The sequence below is a fragment of the Stenella coeruleoalba genome, assembly GCF_951394435.1.
Source record: "Stenella coeruleoalba genome assembly, chromosome: 4".
Classification (NCBI taxonomy): Eukaryota; Metazoa; Chordata; class Mammalia; order Artiodactyla; family Delphinidae; genus Stenella; species Stenella coeruleoalba.
Genome location: NC_137149.1, coordinates 758,384 through 783,398, shown reverse-complemented (window position 1 = coordinate 783,398; position 25,015 = coordinate 758,384).

Genomic DNA, 25,015 nt, shown 5'->3' with positions numbered 1-25,015 from the left:
GCTGTGACCTCCTAGGACGGGGTGGCCGGCCGCAGGCGGGGGAGGCAGCCGGGAGCAGGGGCTGGAGACCTGCCTTCCCAGGAGGCCAGGTGGGTGGGGGTGGGGAGAGGAAGCAGCGGGGAGGGTCCTGGCTCCCTGGGGGGGACGGCAGGTGGACGCGGCCCACGGGAGGGTCTCGCGCACCCACACGGCTGCGGTAAAGCGTCTGCGGGTGGCTTGGGGGGTGGGGTGGGGGCGAGGGGGGCCTTTAGGTGCCTCGAGAGCCGGACTCAGAGCTCAGACTGAGAGGCGGTGGGCCCTCTCCAGCCGGGGAGTCCTGAGGGCCCACGCGGTCCACATCTCCCGGGAGGGGGGTATCCACCCTGGACCCTCCCCACCCCCTCAGCCTTAGGTGGGGGCTGCCGCGGGGCAGGCCGGGACCTCGATCGCCGCCCGCGGATGAAGAAATGTCAGCGGCGCCTCCTGCGCCCTGGCCGCTGAGTTGGGCCCGAGGCGCGGCAGCCCTGGCCTCGAGCGAGTGGCTGGGCAATCGCATAATTGCCGGCTGCCACGCGGTCACCCTTGACAGGCTGTCCCCACCCCTCCCGAGTGACACGCAGCCCCCCCGGGACGCTCGCTGCAGGGCGGCAGGGTGGGGGGGCTCCCGGGCGGTGGCGGCGACCCCCCTCTCTTACACGCGGGGGTCGTGCACAGGAGAGGCGCGCCGCCAGCCGGCCTCCCTCAGCCCCCGGACAGTCCCGCGCCCCCTGAGACCTTCCAGAGAAGCCAAGGGCGGGGGAGAAGCGGGAGACTCGCGGCATGCACTGACCCCTGCAGAGAGCTGGGGGACCTCTGCCCCTGGCAGGAGGACAGCGCTGGGTCTCCACCCTCGCGCCGGCCCCGCCCTCAGCACGCCACTCAGATGCACACGTGCGCGCGTACACACGGTCACACGCTTTCCGCCAACGATGTGCACTCAGCCCGGGACCGAAGCTCGTGGGAGCCGGGAACGTCCACCCTTTCAGGGGCCTCCCCCGGGTCCAGGCTGCCGGAGACAGATGCGATCAACAGGCTGTCCAGCAGTGGGGTGAGGGTGAGGAGGCCGTGGGGGCCCAAACCAAGGCCTGGGGGGCCAGGGACATCCTCACTCTTTCCAGACACGGGTTATCTGTTCTTCCGTCCATCTACCCACCCATCTGTCTGCCTCACTCCTGTATCCACCATGTACTAGTGCACCCATCTGTTCATCCCTCCTCCACTGGTCCAGTCAAGTACAGACTCATCCGTCCGTCCATCCATTAGTCCATCGCCTCCTTCGTGCACCCATCCACCCATCAAGCCCCGTCCATCTCCATATATCTAGACATCCATCCACACGCCAGCCAGCCATCCATCAACCTATCCAGGCATCTATTTTTTCCATCAGTCAGTTGACACATCCGTGTGAGAGTCTGGTGCCCAAGAGCTGGTGCTGGCCTTCGCAGGAATGCAGGGAGGTCACCTGTGTCCAGGTAGGAGCAGGTAGGTAGGTGGCTGTGGAGGTGGCGATGGTAAGAGAGGACGTTATTTTTAGGTTATCCGGGCCTCTTGGTAGATGGAGAAGGCAGGTCAGCTGAGGTTGAGGACGAAGGAGGACAGTTGGCAGTTTAAGGAGAGAAGAGGATGAGAGGAGAGTGTCCCAGAAGCCAGGCGCGCGTGCGCACGCGTGCGCGCGCGCAAGAGGTGGGGAGGAAGAGACAGAGAGAGAGAGAGAGGGAGAGAGGGAGAGAGAGAGGGAGAGAGAGAGAGAGAGAGGGAGAGAGAGAGAGAGAGAGAGAGAGGGGGGGGGGAGAGAGAGGGAGAGAGAGAGGGAGAGAGGGGGAGAGAGAGCGGGGGGGAGAGAGGGGGAGAGAGAGAGAGAGAGAGGGATGGATCTGATTGCCAGGGGTGCGGAGGACCCCTTGAGGCTGTGGTCGTAAGTTTAGAGAACGGTCAGCATGGTTGTGTGCGTGCAGCCATGGCCAGCTGCTCAGGGGCATCCGCACCTTCACCCACTGGCCGTCCATCCATCCACCCACCCACCCACCCATCCATCCACCCACCCACCCATCCATCCATCCACCCACCCACCCACCCATCCATCCATCCACCCACCCACCCATCCTTCCTTCCACCCTCCCTCACTTCCATTCATCCACTCATCCCACATTCACCCACCCATCACCCACCCATCATCCATCTACCCACCCTCTCTCCCATCCAACCACATGCCTCACCCCTCCTCCATTCCAGGGAATAGTGCCAGGGACAAGACGCTGTTCCCGCCTCACAGAGGACTGAAGTCCAGGGTGAATTGAGTGGACAGTGAGTAAGCACAGAGGGGTGATGCCCATGGTCACTGGGGCGACTCTTTTTTTAAATAAATTTATTTATTTTATTTTATGTTTGGCTGCGTTGGGTCTTCGTTCCTGTGCGCGGGGTTTCTCTAGTTGTGGCGAGTGAGGCTACTCTTCGTTGCGGTGCGCGGGCTTCTCATTGCGGTGGCTTCTCTTGTTGCGGAGCACGGGCTCTAGGCGCGCGGGCTCCAGTAGTTGTGGCACGTGCGCTCAGTAGTTGTGGCACATGGGCTCAGTAGTTGTGGCGCACAGGCTTAGCTGCTCCACGGCATGTGGGATCTTCCCGGACCAGGGCTCGAACCCGTGTCCCCTGCATTGGCAGGCGGACTCCTAACCTCTGCGCCTCCAGGGAAGCCCCTGGTGTGACTCTTTGTCCTTCTGTCGTTGCTGAAGACCCAAGTCTTAGCTCCTCATCCTCTGCCACATCCTGGGCGGCCTCCTGGACCTCTCAGCTCAGAGGTGGAGTCTCTGAGGCCAGGAGCTGGGCGGTGAGTGGGGCGGCCCCCTTCCTTCTTCCCACTCACTGCCTTTCTGGTGTCTTCCACCCTTCCAGACCAGGCTTGACCCAAGCCCACATGTCCTATAATCTACAAAAGAACAAAACAACATGGAAATGGTTGGCGTCCTCCACGGGACTCCAGACTCCCCCTGCCCACTGCGGGGCGTCCCTCCAGCAGCCCACACTGGCAGGGTCATTGGCCCTCAGGAGGTGTGATGTCACCCAGCTGCCCCGCAAGGCTGCCTCTGCACACACAGAGGTGGCAGCCACCCTCAGAGGAGAAAGTCTGAAGCTGCCACTGGGCCCTTCTGCAGGGACCTCGGGAAAGGGAGGTCCAGCGGGGGGCCGGACGGCCCCCGGAGCCCAGCACCTACAGTTACTGCAAGACGCGGCTGTTGACTGAACACGCCAGGGCCGGCCCCGGCCAGCCAGCCCCAGTGGGCAGGGGCAGAGGGGGTCTGTGGGCGAGGGGCTCTGCCTGGAAGCCTCAGGGTGGCTCCCAGGCCGGGTGCTCCAACTGGAGCCTGCCGGTGGCTGGTGACGGCACAAGGGCCCTCGGGAGACTCTCCAGGCAGGTAGACCCGATGTCACTCCCGCCCCGTCAGGTGCGTGAAAACAGGCTCGGGCGCAGGCCAGGCTGGGCCCCTCCCATCCTGCTCGGGGCGTCAGCTCCCTCTGCCCCCAGCCGGTGGCCTCACCGAGACCCTGGACCACCGCCCGCGCGGCCCCGGCCTCGCCCTGAAAGCCTCTCTTCACGCAGAGTCACCTGGAAACCAGGAGACGTCCCAAGTGATCAGGAGAGAGAGCTCGGTATAAATTTCATGCTCTTCAAAATGACATTCGTCGGCTGCCAGCTCGGCTCCAACACACACGGGCCACCCCCACCCTGCCCCGCCCACAGGACCTAACCCCGAAAACTCCATCCCAGAGACCCTCAGTGCTCAGCACTCATGGGCCTCTCCTCCCCGCCAGCAAGAGGGACCCCAAACCCACAGGCCGCGCCTCCGTCAGCCTCGGGGGATGAACTTGGAGGGCGGGACCCTGGAGGAGAATTTGGAGGGAGGTGGGACCCCCGCCCGGGGCCACGCCGGCCTCCTACCCAGTGGAGCCCGCCTGCCCGAGGCTCCCCGGGCTGCGGGGGTGACCTGCTGCCATGCGTCCCCTCCCACCGGCCCTCAGTTCCCGAGCCACACCGGGGGCCTCTGGCGGCTCCCCAAACGCGGCACAGTTGCGGACCCTGAGGTGGCCTCGTTGGACGCCAGGAGCAGAAAGGAAGCTAGCGATGGGCGACACAGTGCGGCTGCCCTCTCCCCGAGCCCACCCCTCGCTCGTCCCGTCCCGCAGGGAGCGGCGGAGCAGACAGAGCCCTCACTAGGCATCCCCTCGCCCACTGCCCCCGGGCTTCCACTCAGAGCCCGGCGCCACCCGCAGCCCGGAGGACGCAGGGGACGAGGCTGGAAAGCCACCCACTGAGGGCACTGGGGCCTGGGCCGCGGGCTCACACGTGTTTGCCCACAGCACACAGAACAACCTGGACTCCCGCACCCACCCCTCCCGCTGGCAGCTGACCTCACGGAGGCTGGAGGCTGGAGGGGGGGCTGGGGGTGGCCTGCAGAGGGGCTCCTGGAACAGAAGGCGCGTCTCCCCTTGACCCTGGGCCAAGGGCATGAATCGCCCCGCCGTACTCAGCCCTCGGGGAGGTGTGCTGGTGGGCCAGGGTAGAAGGCCCTTGCTCTGGGCCCGGGCAGAGGGGCCCGGCTGGGTCCTCGGCGACTCCGGGAACACTGGTGAACCAGGACCCACAGGGCAGGGCCCCGGGGCTCCAGGCCAGGTGGCCACACGTGGCCCCAGAGCGGCCACTCAGCTTGGCCCCACGGGACCATCTTGGGGTGCGGGCCTGCTGGCTGGATCACCTCCTGGTCAAATCCTGGCCGTCCTGGGGCCTCCTGGGCTCCGTGCACTGAGAACTCAGGCAGCCGGAAAACCCAGCCCACTCCAGACCTCAGGCAGCCCTGACGCCAGTGGGGAGCAGTGCGAGGGGGTGGGGTCCACAGCCAGGTCTCCCAGACCCCCGTTGCCATCAGCCAGGCCTTCCCTCCCAGGCCGGCCTGCCTGCGAGACGCTCAGGGAGAGCTGGCCGAGGCTTGTGTCTGAAGGCGGCTCGGCCCCCAGAGGACCCAGGGGTGGGAGCTGGAAGGGCTGAGCCTCCTTCGCCCAGGGTCTCTCCCAAACGCACCACGCTCACCTTCTGGAAAACCCACCCCTCCTCTGGGGGCTGCAGGGAGGGCAGGCCACCGGGCCTAAGCACCGTCAACACACACACAGGCACACGCAGACATGCACAGTCATGCACACGTGTGCCCACACACGCACACACCCCGCTCCCACCCAGCCAGAAGGAAGCAGCCCGGGACGCCTTCTCCAAGACGTGTGGCTCTCCCAGGCCTCTGCTGGGTGGAGTCTCCTGGGGCACCCCCCGCCCCTGACACTGCCCGGCTCCCCAGCTGCTGCCTTCCAAGGACCCAGCCCCACACGGCTCTGCTGGTGGTCAGGGCTGCTGCCCCGCCAGCCCACCTCCTGAGGACTGACACGGAGGGTGATGGGGACCCAGCCCGTGGGAATCCACACCCCCGACTCCGACCTCGGGGGTGGAAGGGCCGATCAGGTCAGGCCTCAGACAGGATGCGTCCGGGCCCGCACCTCCCGCTGTTCCCTCCCTGGTCTGCACAGGCCTCTGCAAGGCGGACCCACACCCATTTCGCAGATGTGGACGCTGAGCTTGGAGGATGGGGACACATTTCTCAGGGTGTGTCCTCAGCCCACCAGGCTCTCCCAGTTGTCCCTGATCACCCTTGGCCGTGAAGGCCCCGGGGGCCCACCCCTGGCCACAGCTGGACCCTGGACCCCAGTGGGGCCACCTGCTGCCCCTTCGGGTTGGTGAACTGGGTGAGCCTGGAGCGGGGGCCCCAGCAGGCCCGCTCCGAGCAGAAGAGGACGCTGCCCACCCCACCCCTGTCCCGGGCAGGCAGCCGCTTGCTCACCGTCCCATCATTCCCGGGCCCCAGTCCTGGGTCTGCTGTGAACAAGCCTGGGTTTCCGTGGAGAGGGTCAGAGGCATCTCATGTCGGGGGGGTGGGGGCTCTGTCAGCAGGACCCCAGCCACGCCTCCTCCCGAGAGACACCCCTCCAGCTCTCAGACGGCCCAGTGGGCAGCGGCCTCCAGGAGAAGGGGGTGCCCCTGGCAACGCGAACCCCAGGCAGGTCGCGGTCAGACGAGGTGGGCACACAGCCTGAAGCCCAAAGCAGAGCCAGGCTGGGGAGCCCGTGAGCCAGAGGCCTGGGGGGTAGGGGGCCGGGCCCCGACGGCTGCCCCCTCCCCACGGGCATCGCTCCTGTTTGCCAGGGCAGGGCCATCGCTCTGGTCTCTACCCCACACCTCAGGACAGCGGTCCCCTGAGCAGAAGCCCCCGTCCTGGGCCCCGGTTTTCAGCTCACTCTACCCACACTGAGGGGAGTGGTGGAGAGGATGGGGACCCTCGCGCCACTCACTCCGGGACTCCCATCTCTGGGTGCCCTCGTGCTGCCGTCCCCCGTGGGGTCTGCCGGCCCCCCAGCGCCTGGTCCCTGCCCTTGGCCTGGCTCGGGCTTTCTGAGCCGTGCGCAGGGGGTCACACGTGGGAGGGGAGTGGTCCCCCCTCCTCCAGCTGCCCCTCACTCAGGCTCTGGCCCCGCAGGGACCCCCATCCCTCACACCTCCCTCTCATCACAGCCCCTCCAGGGAGAACACCCCGCCCACCTTCCTTGTAGCCTAGCAGTATCAACGAGGCCTCGGTCCTGGCCAAACGGCACACTGCAAGCGCCCACCTGTGCCCACCACGCAGGCCTGGGGTCCAGGGTGGGAGGAGCCAATCTGATCCTTGCACCCCACCCTACCCCCGTCCATCGCACGGCTTCCTCCGCCTGCAGAGCCCCACCTTCTGGGATTTGGGCGGGCCTCCCTCTCTGGTCCAGGCCTCGCAGGGTGGCCAGTCCTGCACCGTTGGGTGGTGAAGGATCCCAGCTGCCCCACCCCGCCTTGAATAGACCCCGTCTAGGGCAGGGGGGCGGGCCGCCTGGCGGGCAGCGTCCAAAGAACCAGCACCAGGTGTGGTCCTGGCCATGGTGCCCTGGACAGCATCCACCCGTTCCCCCCCCACCCCCTGGGGTCTGCTCAACTGGCCCTGGGGCAGGAGTCCCACTTCCTTGCAGGCCCTGGCGCGGAGGGGCAGCGGTGGGGCAGGCCCGGGCTTGAGGCTGCAGGGGCGGGGCGCCGGGCCGCACACAAGCTGGGAGCCCCCAGCAGTCAGCAGGACCACCGCAGAGGGAGACGGTGCAGCCACTCTCAGGGAGTCAGCACCCAACACAGAATACATCTCCTGCTAAAATGACCACCCCAGCCCCACGCCTCTGCCTGTGCGATAAACTCCCCTTCTCGGGCCGGGAAGGGGAGGGCCCAGCCCAGCCGGCGCCACATGTGCTCACAGCCCCACGGAAGCAGCCGTTGCAATAAGGAGCCTGTGCAGCAGGTAAGTCTGCCCGAAGCAGTGGGTGTGGCCAACTCCCCGCCCCGCCCCCCACCACCGCCGGGCCCGGCACCTGGCCCAGGGGGACCAATCATTTTCCTGCTCTTGGGAGCAGAGGCGGGGCCTTGAGCAGAGGAGCCTGTGTCCCAGGACGAGAGCAAGAGGCCAGCATGGTCCCAGAGAGAAACAGAGGCACTGCCAGGAGTCCTGTGGTGCAAGTGACAGGGACCCCAACTCACAAGGCAGCAGGGGGAGCTCTGGCTCAAACAGCCAAGTGGGCCAAGGAAATCAGCTTCAGGCACAGTCTGATCCAGCAGCTCAGAGAGTCTCAGCAAGGAGCAGGTTTTCTCTGCTCTTTGGGGTGACTCAGGAGGACTTTCTGAGGGAGGGCCAGGGCTGTGAGTGGCTGTGGAAGGACCGAGGTGGTGAGGCCCCACTTGCACCCTGGGTTGCAGGGGACTGAGGTAGATCCTATGGGGGAGCAGAGGGGTGGGAAAAGGGGAGTTCAGTTTGGGTCATGCTGGGTCCTGGGGGCGCAGGCCAGTTAGTTGAAATGGGCACTGTCCCCCCGAAGATGGCGGGGAGGGGGCTGAAGAGGCCCATGGGAGACCCCCACAGTGTGGCACGTGGCTGACCTCCCTCACGTGAGACTGGGCATCCCCAAATGGAGGAGGGGCCACCTTTGCGAGCCTGCAGGGGTCACAGAGGCCTTCACCCCACAGCAGACCTCTGGAGGAGCAGGGGTCCCCAGTCCCACCTGTAGGGTATGTTCTCCGCTCAGGACCTTGAGGTGAGTCACACGTGCGAGCTCCCCGGGACCGTCAGGGACTCGGGATGAACAAGCACGTGGGGGCGGGTCATGGCGTCCCAGCACCTGGCCGTGCTGGGGCAGGGGGACCGCGGGTGGGCGACCGGAGGCTCTGAGTGGGAAGGCTTTGCCTGGGTCCCCCCACGAGGCCCTCAGTGTGCCCTCTGCCCACCCAGCCCAGCCAGGGACTCAGCCTCCCGGTAGCCAGACCGTGGTTCACCCTGGCCACACAGGCCACATGGGCCCCACTAAGGTGCCTGCCGACGGCCGTCTCGGGGGGGCCGCTCCGCCCAGACCCTCGTTCAGGAACTCGGGTGCCAGGAGTTAGTAAGTTCATTACCTTCTACAACGTGATAAGCTGTGTTCTGATTGCTGCATTAAGGGGCAGGACGGCAAGATTATAAATTACCGGGATGTGCTCACGTGTCTGTCTCTCCAGGGCCAGGCGGGAGAAGTTAATTATTTTTATAGGTCCAGATAGGGCACGGGGCGATCCGAATGCCCGGTTTGGGTCCAAGCCAGTGGGGCGCCGCCCCTGCCCACCCCCCGTTCAGAGGACCCCACGCCCAGCCTCCCTGGGGGGTCTCCCAGCCTTTCTCTCTGCTGCCAGGAACGGTTGAGGGCCGCCTGCGGTCTCTTATTTTCCCTGCCCGTAAAGGGCAGTGGGCTGGCCTCAGCTCTCTGAGTGGCCGGCGGGGCCATCAGTAACCCTGAAGGATACTCTGCAATCTTTTCTTCCCCCAATTGCCCACCACAGCCTATATTACAAATACATAAATCATAATGTTTCAACAAAAGCAAAATTTAATTTCCTCCTTTCAGCCGTTATCTGGGCCGGGTGTGTGCGGCAGGCTGCGCCCGGGTCATTCATTACTCCCGCTGAATGGGTGACGGCGTTGCAGAGCTCTGTGCGGGCTGTGAGTGTGCGGCGCGGCCCGAGGTGGCCCAATCTCCCCACATCTGTAACAGACACACGGGACTCGATTACTCCTGCCACAGCAAAGTTAAATAGCTGCGTGTGTGCCGGGGCTCCTGGGAGGCCAAGGGGAGCGCTGCAGGGGGAGGCCTGCCGGCCCCGAGCCCGGACAGCAGCGGGGGCTCCTCGAGGCCCTGGCCGCGGCTGGGCTCAGGGGCGGGGGCAGTTGGCTCAGCACTCAGGGATCCCCACCCCTGCGGCCTGGCCGCCTGCCCCCACCCACCATTCACGCGAGGGCCCATTTCACAGACCCAGGAAGCCGAGGCTGGGGACCCAGGGCCTGCCTGGGTCGGGGCAGGATCCGGCGTGGACCTCCTCGCCGGGGGGCCGTCCTCGGGCCCCGGCGCTTCTGGGCGAGCCACCTGCTGGGACTGGGGAGCCGGAGGCACCATGGCTCCCGCCCCCGAGAAGCCCCAGCGGGTCCTGGGGCTCGAACCCGTGTCTGCGTGATCGGGGCGGGCAGCGCACGTCAGGCTCTCACGCCCCCCACGATCAGCCCGGACCCCTTTCTGTCCAGCGGAGCCCCTCCACCGCGCAGCCTGCAAACACATCCAGCACCCCTGGGGCGTGTCGCCTCGGCCACGTCCCCGCCGTGCGACTTCTCCTGGCGGCTCTGGGAGTCTGGAGCCAGGATCGCGCTCAGATCAAACCCTCGCCCGCCTGCCCAGGTGAGCAGAACAGGGACCCTGAGCCCCATTCCCAGGTGAGCAGACTGAGGCCAGCAGCACCTTGTCCAATGCTCTGGGGTGGAGCTCACACCCGAGCCCCGCCTGGGGTCCAGGGCTCCCCCAGTGCCTCCCTGCAAGTACCCAGGTGGGGACAGGCGAGGGGGCCCCGCATCAGACCCTCTCTGAGTGCATTGCCGTGGCCCCGGGACCAGTGACTGTGATCCCTTGGCCCCTCCTCCTCCAGGCAGGCCACACCCTCCCCCAGGAGCAGGGGTGGGGACCCCCAGAGAAGCCCCCTTGCTCCGGGCACGTCCTCGTGCCCACCACAGCCCATGCGGCGCGGGCTGGACGGGGGGCCCCTCCAGCGCCCGGGAAGAGGAGGTCCGTCACGGGAGCACGGCCGCGCTGACACGCGCGTGAAGGTCACTTCCTGCGTGTCCCCTCGCACGTGTCTGCAGATGTGCCCTGATCACATGGAGGCGGAGCGCCTGCAGGCCGCGGGCCGCTCCTCACTCACCCCCCACACAGCCCCTTCCTCCTGCCGCCGGGCCGACAACGTGCCCAGCCCCGCCCCGGACCCGACAACGTGCCCAGCCCCGCCCCGGACCAGCGCCGCGGGCGTCCAGCCGGCAGCACCCGCAGGCCGAGCCCGGGGCCCCCGCAGCCGACCACCCACGCTGGCCAAGCCCGCCCGGCCTGGGGGGCGGGGTCCTCGCACACCGCGGGGCCCCCGCCTCGGGAGCCTCGAGTCTCGGGGCTGCCCAGCGCCAAGCCCGGGCCCAGTCAAAGGCAGCGGCGGGGGCCCCGCCGTCACCGTGGCTGGAGGGGCCGCACACACGCGGGGAGGCCCCCGTCGGCAGGGGGACGTGAGGAGATTCTGGTTTTCTCTAGTTGCTTCCGTCAAATGCTTTGTCTTTTATTGACTCTCAAGCAGATTTCCTAATATCCTGGTCCCCTTTGGCCATGAAAACTCAGCACAGCAAGGCCCTCCTGTAGAGCACAGGGAACTCTGTTCAGTGTCCTGTGAAAAACCATCATGGAAAAGAGTATGAGAAAGAATATATGTACATATATGTATAACTGAGTCACTTTGCTGTACACCCGAAACGAACACAAAAGGGTAAATCAACTATACTTAAAAAAATGATCTATTTGGCTGTGTCGGGTCTTAGTTGCAGCACGCCGGCTCAGTAGTTGTGGCACACGGGCTCAGTAGTTGCGGCACGCAGGCTCAGTAGTTGTGGCGCGCGGGCTCAGTAGTTGTGGCGCGCGGGCTTACTTTCCCCGCGGCATGTGGGATCTTAGTTCCCCGGCCAGGTATCAAACCCGTGTTCCCTGCATTGCAAGGTGGATTCTTAACCACTGGGCCACCAGGGAAGTCCAAAATCAACTACAGTTTAATTTAAAAAATGGTTATTAAAAATGAATAAGTAAAATAAAATAGAGGGACTTCCCTGGCGACCCAGTGGTTAGGACTCCGAGTTTTCACTGCCAGGGCCCGGGTTCAATCCCTGGTCAGGGAGCTGTGATCCAGAAAGCTGTGCAGCGTGGCCAAAAAAGTTTATTTAATTTAAAAATCTAAAAAATAATATAAATAGAAACAAACAAACAAGACCCTCAGTGTGGTTTAAAACTTTCGTCACAAACTTGATCTGGGGTTGGGCTCCCTGCCCGCCAAGGGCGGACTCCAAAGGGCTCAGATGAGCGACTGGCCCTCAGGTCTTCCTTCCTGCATCGCGGTCACCAGGTCAATGCTGACCAAGCACCCACTGTGCGCTGGGCGCTCAGGTGTGGCCAGGGAGCAAAGGGACGAGGGTCCCCGCCCACGTGGAGCCGGCATCTCAGAGACAGAACACGACAAGTAACCTTGCTGTCAGAAGGTGACAACTGCAGGGCTGGAGGCGGGGTGGGGAGTGCAGGGACTTGCTGTCTTCCGCGGGGTGGTCCGGTGAGAGCAGCAACTTGAGGGAGGGCAGGAGGGGACAGCGGGGAGCCTGGCAAGGCTGGCAGACGGGTGGCGGCGAGGCCCGGGGGGTCGCCGGGCAGCACACACCGGCTCTAAGGACCGCGGAGGGGCTGTGACTTCCCCGAAGTGAAGGTTTGAGAGGGAAGAGCGAGGGCGGTGTGTGTAAGGACCCCGAGCAGACAGAGAGCGGCCTGTGGGGCTGGGGGGATGTAGGAAGGAGAGGCCAGGGCCACCACCACGGCTGGTGAGACCGGGCGGTGGCCTGGCAGAGCCGGCGGGGCCGCAAGAAGGGTCAGCCTCAGGGCTTTGAAAGTAGAGGCCGTGGGGTTCATTCACGAGAGGAGAGAGAGAGAGAGTCTCAATGAACTCCGTGAAGTGGAGGTTTGGGCCTGAGCAGCCGGAGGAGGGGACGGGGCGAGAGAGCAGGTGCTGAGCGCGGGGAGGCCCACGCTTCCCTCGGGCGCTGGGACGCTGGAGATGCTGAGTAGTGGCCAGGTTCCTGGGAATCCAGAGAGAGCTCTGGAGACAGAAGCGTGGGCGTCCCCGTATGCAGGGCGTTACACCACGTGACCCAGTGAGACTGCGGGGACAGGAGGAGAGGGGAGGGCCCAGCCTGAGCCCTGTGCATCACTTCACCGTTAAGGAGCAGAGGGGATGGAGGAGAGACCGTGGGGAGGCGGGCGGGAGTGTCCCCAGGAGGAGGGAGGGGGGCTGGGGGCGGGGCCAAGGTGAGGACCAAGAATGGATGCCCCAGGGTAACACAGAGGTCTCTGGTGACCCTGAGGGGCGGGAAATCGGCTGACAAACTAACGAGAGAAGTAAAGTCATAAAAAATACTCAACCCAAAAGAAGACAGAAAAAGAGGGAAAAGGGACCAAAGGACAGATGGGACAAATGAAAACAGAAAGAAGAGGTGGATCTAAGCCCAGACATATCGGTGTTACAGTCAATGCAGATGATCCCAACACTGCAATTAAAAGGCCAAGGACGTCTGATCAGATAACCTACAGGCTACCTACATGGAAGCCACTGTAAACATGAAGACAGCACGAGGGAAAGTAAAAGGGTGGGACAAGATGAACTAACACTCATCAAAAGAGAGCTGGAGTGACGTAATATCCAACTAGCTTTCAGAGCAACAGCGTTACCAGGGATAACGAGGGTCGTTTCATAATAAACATTTTAATAACAGAGCTTAAAATTGTCCCATTGCAGGGGACACGGGTTCGATCCCTGGTCCGGGAAGATCCCACATGCCACGGAGCAACTAAGCCCATGTGCCACAACTACTGGGCCTGCGTTCTAGAGCCCCGAGCCACAACTACTGAGCCCGCGTGCCAGAACTACTGAAGCCCGCACTCCTAGAGCCCGTGCTCTGCAACAAGAGAAGTCACTGCAATGAGAAGCCCACGCACCTCAACAAAGAGTAGCCCCCGCTCGCCACAATTAGAGAAAGCCCGCGTGCAGCAACGAAGACCCAATGCAGCCAAAAACAAATAAATAAATTTATAAAACAAACAAACAAAAATACATGAAGAATAAACTGAGAAAAACACAAGGAAACATAGAAAAACCCACAGTTGTCGTCAGAGATTTCAACACCCCCTCTCAATACGTGATAGGACAAGTAGAGAGTATATCATGAAGACCACAGAAGGCTTGGACACACGTCGACCAGTCTGAGCTGATTGATTCACGGGCGCTCTGCTCAGAACAGCAGATTTCACGTTCTTTCCAAGTGCACGAGGAACACTTACCAAGAAAACCCATATTCTGGGCCCTAAAGCCAGTCTCAACCAATTTTAAAGTATTCATACAAGGTATGTTACCTGACCACGACAGAAATAAACTAGAAATCAATAACCAAAAGATACTTAGAAAAGTCCTAAATATGTGGAAACTAAAAAACATGCCTCTAACTAACCCCTGGGTCAAAGAAGACATCGAAAGGGAAATGAGAAAGTATTTCGAATTAAATGAAAATGAAAACACAATGTATCAAAAATTTTGAGACACAGCTAAAGCAGCGCAGTACTGAGAGGGAAAGCATCTATATCGGAAAAAAACAGAGATCCTAAATCAACGACTTCAACTTCCGCCTTAAGAAACAAGGGGACAAAAGAGCACATAAAACTCAAAGTAAACCAAAGAACAGAAATAATAAACATCAGAGTGGAAATCGATGAAACAGAAAAACAATAGAGAAAATCAATGAAACCAGAAGCTGGTTTTCTGAGGTCAGTAAGACTGACAAGCCGGACCAATCAGGAGTAAAAGAGGGAAGACACAAATGACCGATTTCAAGAATGAGAAAAGTGACATCATTACAGATTGTACAGATATTGAAAGGATATTAAGGGACTATTGTGTATACTTTATGCCAATGAATTGGACAACTTAGATGAAGAGGACAAATTTCTCAAAAGACATGAACTATCAAAGCCCATTCAAGAAGAAATAGAAAAGCTGAATTGTCCTATAGCTACTAAAGACTGAATTTTTAGTTAAATACCTTCTAAGAAAGAAAAACCCAAGCCCAAATAGGTCTCAAGGAAGAATAATAACAATTCTTCAGGAACTCTTCCAGAAAACTGAAGAGAAGAAAACACTTTCCAACTCATTCTATGAGACAAATAGTACCTTGGCCCCAACAGTAGGCAACAAAAATAAAGAAAACTACAGACCAAAATCCATTATGAACATAAATGCAAAAATTCTTAAAATTTAGAAAATGGGATTCGACAATATTGTTAAAGGATCATGATCAAGTGGGATTTATCTAAGGAATGAAAGGTTGGTTTAACTCTCAAAAATGTAATTCACCATAGTTACAGGCTAAAAAGGAAAAACCTGATGACTATTTAAATAGACGGAAAAATCATTTGATAAAATCCAACAATCATTTCTAATAAAAATCCTCAGTAAAACAGGCAGAGAAAAGAACTTCCTCAACCTGATGAAGGGCGTGCCTGACGCAGCTGATGTCGCACTTAGCGGTGAAGGACTGAATACTTTCACCCCAAAGTCAGGAAAAAGGCAAGGATGTCACCTCCCAGCTCTTCTGTTCAACACTGTACTGGACATTCTAGCCAGCGCAGTAAAGCAAAACTAAAAAGCACCCAGATTGTACGCAGGATGCAAGATCAGTGTACAGAAATCGGTTGTATTTCTGTGTGCTGGCAACAAACGATTCGAAATTTAAAACGGTATTTGCAATGCCATCAAAAACATTAAATATATAGGGATAAACCTGACGAAATACGTGCAAGACCTGTACACTGAAAGATACCGATCGTTGCTGAGAGAAGTTGAAGAACTAAATACTGGCGAGATAGACCACATCCATGGGCAGAAGACTCAGTACTGTTATAATGTCCGTACCCACACTCTCCACCTGTCCAGGCTGGCTGGTCCGTCAGGGAACAAGACGGAGACGCCCCCACGGAGGGTGTGGGCCAGTGGGGTACGCAGGCGGTAACCATCTGGGACGCGGTGACCGGTAGGTGAAGGAAACGTCAAGGAGGGAAGACGTGATGGCCCAAGAAAGCCTCAGACTGGGAGGCCACCTTGTCCGTGCGTCAGAGAGGACCCTGCATCTGCCTCCCTGGGCTGATGGCAGCAGTCACTGAGCAGAGGGACCAGCCACACGAGACCCCGGCGGCCCTGGAGCACCCGAGATTAGCTCGAGCTCCCAGCCCTGGGAGACCCCCTGCCCAGGGCGTGTCTGGGCTGCCCCCTCGGGAGGAGTGGCCCCCAGTGGCTCCCGGCTGGGAGCTGGCGTCACTGTAGTGCGGCTTTGGGGGGTGTGGCCCTGCTGCTGGGGGCCCTGGGACTTGCTGGCACGAGGAAGGTGCTGAGAGCTCCCTGTTGGGGGGATGGGCACCGCGCTTTTGGGATCCGGGAGAGTTTCTGTCTGAGTCTGTTGGCTCACCTCCGCTCTGCCAGCTGGGATTGCGACCACCTCTGCAGACGCGGGTGGGAGCAGGAAGGCGCTGCGCAGCCCCTGGTCCGATGGCGGGGTCGCCAGGCAGCCCAGCCCCTCACCTGCCCCCGACAGCGGAGGGAGCCGGCGGTGGGAGCTGGCGTCAGGCGCTGGTGCTGGGCACAGGGCTTGGCCGTGTGCGGGAGGGCACGCCGCCAGCAGCGGGACAGAGGGGACCCCGGAATGCACCGGGCGGGCGGCACGACCCTCCCCCCGCCGCCCTGGGCCTCTTTCTGCCCTCCGCTCCCTGTTACTTAGGGCACGGGCCCTGCCCAGCCACTTCGCCCCCTCCAGGCTGCCACCCAGGTCCACCCCACAGGCATCAGTGCCAAGGTCCTGGCGCTGCCACACGCCAGGCACAGGGGTGGGTGCCCTGACCTCCTGGGGCCAGAGGGATGCTCTGGGCGTGTCTGCGCAGCTCCCTGGAAGAGGCCTGTCCGCGGGGCTCATTTGGGGGGTCTTCAGGGCCAGGTTCATGAGTAGATGGGACAGTGTCGAGGGGGTGTCAGGACGGCATGGAAAAGAGGGTCAGGGCCTGCTCAGCCACCCCCGGGGACCCCCCATTCAGGGACCCTCCCTGCCTGGGCCACCCTTGCACGCCCCTCGGCCCCTGGCCCTTTCCTGCCTGCACAATCGTGGGGTGAACCTTAACCCCAGCTGAGCACCTCGCACCCACACCTTCAGCCTCCTCCCCACTGCCTGGACCCTCACCCACGCTGAAGGTGGAGAGAAGGCGGAGGGGGGCGGCTTGTCCCGGGACACACCGCAAGCCCCCCAAGTGTGGCAGGGGCTTCCACTGGGGCCCCAGACCTGGAAAGGCTGAGTGAATCGGTGGGGGGTCCTGGTGTCAGGGGAGCGCCTCGTGGTGTTCTTTAAGCCCCGGGACTAGGGGAGGCAGCCCCTCCCCCTTCTGCAGCAGCTCCCTTCTTCTGGGAGAGCTAAGGGATGGGATCCAGCGATTTGCGGTTTGCATTCGTACTACAGTGTAAAGGACTACCCAAGCCTGGCCTGGGGGTCATGGGGGAGGAGCAGTCGGAAGGTGGCAATGCCCCACAGAAGGGAGGTGGCAATGAAGAGGCTGGGGGTCTGGGGTGCAAAGACCTCACACACCCCTCCCGGTGGCCTGGCTTGCCTCCCAGCTTGGAGCGTGGGCACTGAGAGCTGGGCTCTCGGGCAGGGAGCCCCATAGACCTAAATTAAATGGGGGGTGGATTTTGGAGAGCACACAGATCAGTCCCCCAAGCCCTGGCACAGAAGGGAGGAGGGGGGACGGGGGCACCCACTGCGTTTCCCAGCGGAGTGGTCGAGGACTCGCACACAGCGGCCAGCGGCGACTTCCACGGCCCTCTCTTCCTGTTTACGCCTCAGTTCCGGGTCCCGGCTGTACCCTCTGGGCACTTGGAGCAGAAAGGAGCTTTCTGGTGAAAAAGCAGAATGCTAGAGTCCTGAGCTGAGACTCCGGAGTCAGAGAGACGTGGACGGCCCGCCACTCACCCCTGCATGACCTCGTGCAGCAGTGACCATCACCTGCACCCCCCAGGGCCTGCTCAGCGGTCACCATGCCGGCCTGGGGGCCTCAGCACCGCCCCCGCCCTCATGCCCCCCGTCAGCTCCCACACACCCCCCCATGCCCCCCGTCAGCTCCCACACACCCCCCGCCCTCATGCCCCCCGTCAGCTCCCACACCCCCCCCGCCCTCATGCCCCCCGTCAGCTCCCACACACCCCACCCTCATGCCCCCCGTCAGCTCCCACACCCCCCCCGCCCTCATGGCCCCCGTCAGCTCCCACACCCCCCCCGCCCTCATGCCCCCCGTCAGCTCCCACACACCCCACCCTCATGCCCCCCGTCAGCTCCCACACCCCCCCGCCCTCATGGCCCCCGTCAGCTCCCACACACACGCCCGCCCTCATGGCCCCCGTCAGCTCCCACACCCCCCCCGCCCTCATGCCCCCCGTCAGCTCCCACACACACGCCCGCCCTCATGCCCCCCGTCAGCTCCCACATCCCCCCCGCCCTCTTGCCCCCCGTCAGCTCCCACACCCCCCCGCCCTCATGGCCCCCGTCAGCTCCCACACACCCCCACCCTCATGCCCCCCGTCAGCTCCCACACACACGCCCGCCCTCATGCCCCCCGTCAGCTCCCACACACACGCCCGCCCTCATGCCCCCCGTCAGCTCCCACACACACGCCCGCCCTCATGCCCCCCGTCAGCTCCCACCCCCCCGCCCTCATGCCCCCCGTCAGCTCCCACACACCCCCTCCCTCATGCCCCCCGTCAGCTCCCACACACACGCCCGCCCTCATGCCCCCCGTCAGCTCCCACACACACGCCCGCCCTCATGCCCCCCGTCAGCTCCCACCCCCCCGCCCTCATGCCCCCCGTCAGCTCCCACACACCCCCTCCCTCATGCCCCCCGTCAGCTCCCACACCCCCAGCACCTGGCCTGGGTGCTGCTCCAGCTGCTGTGTTCGCAGCCCTCTGACCCCCACACCCCTCCAGGGGCACACGTGGCGGGGGACCTGCTGAGGCACAGGACCCATGGGAGACTGAAGGGTTAGCCACGAGCAAAGGGAACAGCATCTCCACGGAGGGAACGGCAAGGACTGTATGCGCACCCCCTCCAGGAGGCAGCTACGGAGACCAGGACGCTCACCCTCGGGGCACAGGGAGTTACGGGAGGGTCACGCACGGGCTGAAGGCAGGTGTCTGAGTCCAGGCTGAGATGGGGAGGGGCAGCGGGAGGGGTCCCAGCTCCCCGTACTCCCCACCAAGCTAAGCTATGGACAGGGCAGTTGTGATGGGCAGACAAGGAAGGGGAGGGGAGAGCTGAGAGCCTTAGGAAGAAAGTGGGGCGGTGAGTCAGGCGCCCCGGGGAGAAAGGGCTAGACAAGGGACCCTGCGGTGCTCAGGGCTGGGGTTGGGGCACCTGGGGACCCCAGATGGAAACACCAACTGGACAGTGGGGTACGGCCAGAGGTGAGGCAGGGTCAGGCTCGCCTGAGGAGGGAGGGAAGAGAAGGGCCACCGGTGCCCTCGCAGCGGCAGCCCCAAGCCCGGGAAGACAGAGCGGGGGTCTCTGGACGTCCTGACCCTCTCTGCAGGGCTGATGGCCACCCTGATGAAGCTGCGACCCTGCTCCCGGCGGGAAACTAAGAGGCCCGTGGAGAGGGCCTTTCTGCGGACTCGGGGACAGCAGGTGAACCGAGCCTGCGGGTTGGGGTCCCTGGGGGTGGGGAGCCTGAGAGGGTCCCCTTCCTTGTCTGGCTCACCTGCCTGGACACCCCGCGGGGCCCCGGCCACCTGAGCGCGTTTCCGATCCACGAGATCCGCTCCCCAGAGGCTGCGGAGCAGGACCGGCCGTAAAGCTCCGGGAGAGGCGGCACTGGGCGCACTTGTAATTTGTGACTAATTTGTTGCACAATGAGGTTGCAATTTCGTAATTGTGATTGCCATTTTAATTTTACTCATGGCTGTGCAACCAACAGTGTATAGTCTTGTAATTAAAATTAATTGTACCTTCACCTGCATATTTCTACTAGGCTGTTAAATTTAGTCTGTAAGCTCGATGATTCTGTTCCCTGAAAGAGGCCGAGCGCATTTCTGCCGCACTCGGTGGCTCCCCGCTCTGAAGGCTGCCTTGCCCGCCGAGGGGGCTGGGGGCCTGTCTCCGCCCCAGCACCTCGCTTCTGGCCGGGCTGGGAGAGCGGAGCCCCCGAGGGCTCTCAAGGAGCTTATAGGTTTATTATTTAATGAATTCCTGAGGAGTTATTAGGCTCCCAGACTGTACATGAGGACTTCATGAATAATCTCGGAAAACCTAAACGGGCTTTCTCCACCAAATTAAGCCCGCGAGTGACACCCACAGCACGTGCTGGACACTGTTTTCTCAGCACGGGTGTCCTGGTGGCCTTGAGGTGGGGAGGGGACCTCCCTCTGAATTCCAGGTGCCGGACCTTGGACTCGGGTATCAAATGTCAGGTCCAGGGAGCCCTCGGATGCCATCACTGGCAGTCACCTTCCCAGCAGGCTCCCAGGGTCCCTCGGAAAGCACCTCTCCTGTGCAGGCGGAGAGAGGAGAGGCCCTGAGATCCCACCCCAGCCGTGCCCTGGCAGCACCGTGGCTCAGCCAATCGATGCGCCCTCCCAGGACCCCAGACCTACAGGCCATCTCAGAAGCTGGGAGGGATGGGCGCCCCGGCAACAGCAGCTGGGCAGCATAGCTGGCAGGACAGATGGACCCTGAGATGCTGCCAGGGGTTCCAGCCCGTCCAAGCCCTCCACTGCCCACCACAGGAGTTAGCTGGAGCGGATTCCACAGTTCGTGACAAGGACTCCTACTGACATAGTCAGCATCCGGTCTAGAGAGGGGCACGGGGGAAGCTTGGTGAGGGGTCCCAGCTCCCCGTACTCCCCACCAAGCTAAGCTATGGACAGGGCAGTTGTGATGGGGTTGAAGGTTCTCCATCCAGCTGAGCCAGGAGACCCGACTTCACTGTCACCTGTTCCCTGAGGCCAGGCCACAATGTGCCTGGGGAGGGGTCCGCTGTGACTGTCCTCCCTCTTCATTGAGGAAAACTTGGCTCCCAATTGGGCAGGAAGGAGGGATGGGCCCTCAGTACCTGCTCAGGGAACCTGGGAATAGACGCATCTCCACCCACCCATCCATCCCCCATCCCGTCCCTCCACCCATCTCCCCATACCCACCAGTATGACAGTCACTCTAGGTGGCTCATGTCACCCATGGGGTCAAGGGTGACATGAGTCCCTTGCACGGCCCCTTGCATGGCCTTTGAGACCCCAGCAGCTCCTGCCTCATCTCCCTCACCACTGACCTCCTGCTTCCCTCCTTCCAGGTGCTTGGCCCTGGACACCTCTCCCTAGGTCTTCCCCTCCCGCAGGAAGCCCTCCCTGGCCACTCACGCGGGGCTACGAGTGCCTGAGTGCCAGACCTCGGAGCCCATGTGCACACACCCAGGATGCCCCTCCCTCCTCCCTGGACGCAGCCCCAGGGCCCCTGCCCAGCTCCCCCACGGGCCCACTTCGGCTCTACAGATGCTGGGGGTCAAACACTGCTGCCCCCGCTGCCTGCCCTCCCCCACCCCCCGAGGGCCCAACCTGGACACCGGTCCTTCCATCTCAGTTCAGCACCCCACACACACTCCTGGGACTCAGGCCCCAAGCAGGGGTCCCCCTGGACCTCTCCCTCGGCCCCATCCCTCCACGCCCTCTGACCCTCACACACTGCCTGGCCCCCAGCTTTTGCTTGGATGACACAGTGCCCCTCCTGCCCATCCCACACATCTGTGGTCCAGACCCTGCCCAACGCCCTCAGCTTCCTGCCCAGCCGGCAGCCTCGGGAACCCCGCACACCACCAGCGTCGCACACGCAGTGCCCTCTGCTGTCAGCTAGACTTTGGGGCCTTCTCCCCCTCACTGCTCTCTCAGCTCCGATCACTGGGGGTGTCACACGTGGCTCACAAGCAGGACGGAGCATTGCTAAGCCCTCAGTACACCCCGTAGCCAGAATCCAGTGAATAGCGCTGAATGAATGAACGTCGCACAGCTGATCAATGGAATCGATGGTCTCAAACTTCTGTCCACTAATTTTACACAAAAAGCAGCCACGTATTCTAAGACCCGTGGGAGCAGACGCTGCGGTGCCAGTGAAGGCAGACGCTTGGCCACGTGGAGCCACTGGACAGAGCGGTCCAGCCTCGATGGTCCAGCCTGTGATGACCACCCAGCCCTGTCCTGCACCTGCAGCTCCCTCGTGCCCAGAGTGGCCGGTGAGGAAGGGCCAGGGCTGAGGGGGCGCCCTGCCCAGCTCCAAGTGGGTGTGGGGAGGATGGAAGGCTTTCCTCAGGACAGCAGGGTCCTCCGTCCAGGGCAAGGTAGGCGTAGGGCTGGGCGGCAGGTCAGGGAGTCCAGAGTTCAGGGCCCCAAGAGCAGCCCTTTACAGGCTGATGTCCCACCCCACCACTGCTTGGGAGGCCCTCAAAGGTGGGCCCAGACCCTCCAGTGAGTGCTGGGGTCAGAGGGCATCCTCACTGACCCCGTGCTTGGCCTCTCCCTAGCCCTGCCATCGTCCACCTGGGCGGCTCCTGGCTTTCCTCCAGGGTCTAGCCCGCCTCGGGTCCAGGCCGTCGGGGCCCGTCCCTTCCCCAGGGCCAGTGCTCCCCGGAGGGGTGGGCGGCCAGGGACACACTCAATGAGCACCTACTGTGTGCCGGGGGCCAAGACAGACAGACACCATGAGCTGTCAGTGGCTGCCAGGAAAGACAGTGCCGAGGGGAGGGTTCCAGGCCTGGAGAGGCAGTGGTGACAGGAGCACGCGGGGCAGGCCAGCATTCAAAGACAGCATCAGGGACCGGGGTCAGGGGCAGGGGTGAGGGGAGGGAGGGGGGAAGGGAGGGGGAGGGCAAGGGGCGGGGGGCACAGGTGGGCTGCGGCAGGGCTGGCCGGGCACTGGGGAGCAGGCTCCTTGTGGGTGCTGAACAGAAGAGGGCGTGAGCTGACCGTGCCCCTCCCCGTTCCGTGCAGCCGGCCCGAGCGCGGGGTCGAGGGCCACGGCCCTGAGGGCAGGGGGCTCAACTGGCAGGGGAGGGGGCAGCTCTGGAGAAATCCCGGAGGTGGAGCCAGGAGAGGCTGTGGGCAAGAGCTGGGCTGGAGTGAGTGGGCCGGGGCAACTGGCGGGGTGAGGCCAGGTACTTGTGGGGCGGGGAACTCCCGGCCTTGGATTTAGGAGTCTGGAGTTCAAGGTCACCAGTATTCGCATCCCGGGGCTCAGAGAGGGTGGAGGTCCCGGTGTGCACCGCAGGGAGTCGCAGCTGGAGGTCCTGCCTTGGACTCTGCGGTGGAGGAGGGCCGGCCACAGGGTTTGGGTAGGGGGCCCGGCGGCGTGGGGGAGGGCGGCGCAGGGGCCCGGCTCCCCCCCGGCGCCCATCCCCCAACACACCTGGGGCCCGGGGCTTCATCTTGCGCCCCCTGCCCCCAACCCGATAGGCGCTGCGCCGGCGGCCCGGCGGGACCCAGGACACGGGGACACGCGCGCGGGGACGCTGACACCCGTCAGGCCCGATAACGGGCGCAGCGCCGCCGACGCCGCGAGCGCATTAATCTTCCCCAAATTAAAATCTGCAGCGCGGCGTTTAAGATTGAGGCCACCACGGTTCAGCGCGGTGTGACCGCCGATTTTGATAAAAGGGTTTTAAGAGAGGGGAGACGGAGATAAATTGTCTGCGCGGCGACGCCGCGGGTGAGAGGCACGCGGACAGCGGGTCGGAGCCTGGCGCTTCCGCAGCGCGTCCGGGGACACCGGCTCCGCCCGTGGCACCCTCCCCGGTCTGCCGCAGCTGGGAGCGCTCTGGGCGCCGGCATCGCCCCGGTCACTGGGGCTCCGAGCCGGGCCCAGCCCCGCGGAGGGGAGGAGGGAAGGAACGCGGGCGCCTGGCCCTCGCAGCCCGAGGTTCCTTCGTTCAGCGACGTTTCTCGAGCACCTGCTCTTCGGCGCTTGCCTAGATGCTCCACCACCCGGAGTGGAAAGTGGTGGCGGGGCTCCGTACACAGTCGGGGTCTAGCCGGGACCACAGGCGCCTCTGCAGCCCCCTGGATTGCTCAGGTGGAGGGTGGGCTGGGTGCCTGATCACGTGGGGTCAGGCGCCTGGGGGAGGGGTGCTGTGGGCTGCCTGGGGGAAACTTCCCCAGGCCTTCCCTGTCCCCACAAAGAGTGCCACTTCCTCAACTCTCTTTCAAGCCGGCTTTGCCCTTGTCTCAGGTGAGGGCCAAAGCCCTCCCCTCCATGGAGGCTTGCCGGTGGTACACGCCCCAACTCCGCCACCCCCCTGCCCTCCAGTGCCGTTCCCATCGCTGCCCTTCACTCTCCTGCATCTGTCTTTGGAGGAGGGCTTGGACCCCCCTCCCAGGGTCCCCTCTGTCCTCCAGCCATCCCCAGCATTGGTCCCAGCCAGTCCCCCACCCATTCCACAAACCCTCCCAGGCACAGCCTCACTCCCTCCGGCTTCCTGACATCAAAGCCTGGCTGGCTACAGCTGCACCAAGTCAGGGGGGGTTCTGGGGAGACAGATGAGACGTGGGCATGCCCAGTCTCTGAAAGAAGGCACAAACGCTGGCCTAGAGCCTTGGCCACAGCAGGGCCAGTGGTCTGAGAAGGAGCTCTCCTTGAGGGCTTCCTGGAGGAGGGGGCTTTCTCAGCCAACCCCAAGGAAGGAAGAGGAAGGAACGGGAAGGGACTGGCATGAACAGGGTGCAGAGGCACAGAAGTCCCAAGTGGGACTGGAAGGGGGAAGGGAGGGGCCGACAGCCCTGCAGTCAGGATGGAGCAGGACAAGGATGGGACCACTGGGACTCAGGTAAGTCTTGGAAGGCCCCCGAAGAGGGGGGCTGGCATCCCCTCTGCTGGATGCGTCGTTGACAGCTTCCGCCTTTTCTTACAAAGTTCAAGCCAGCAAGAAACACGCAGTTTGCGTCAGGCATGCCTGCCCGCTTCTCTCCTCCCCTGAGCAGCTGTGAAATTGATATTTAAAACTAGTTGTACAGCGCCCTCGGGGCAGCCGGGTCGGGCAGCCCCGGACAGCGCTGTGTTCATTCCATCTCGCCTCAGGCTCTGCCCGTGACCCCAGCCAGGTGATTAAGGGGCTGAGGATGGGGGGCTTATCTCCAGCGGACAGTGGCTGCCCCGCGCCCCGCCCGCCAGCCGGAGCCCCTCCCCCAATCGCCCAGCAGCTGCTAAGCTGCCCCCTCCTTGGACAGTGGCCCTCCCGTCTCATAACATCCAATTACTGCGCCGATTGCTGTCTGGGCTCAGATCAAATCACTCAGCTGCAGTGAGGAGCCCCAACCGGGTCGAGCTCAGCAGGTTAGACACGCTGTCGGACGCCAGACCAAGGCAGCCCGCCTCGGGAGCCGGGGGCAGCGAGCGTGGCCCGGGGAGCGCAGTGCACCCCAGCTCCTCAGTGGTGTCAGCTCTGGCCGCGGTTCAAGGCCAGGGCAGAGAACATCCTCTGGGAGTGCAGGGCACAGTCAGGCATGTACAGGAGGGCGGTGGTCTCTAGAAAGGTCACCAGCAACCGGGACCTCCAGGCTTCCTGACAGCTCCGCAGTCCGTGCCACAGGAGCATCCCTCCAAAATTCCTTTCCATCCAGAACCCACGACTGTGGCTTGCCTGCACAAACAGG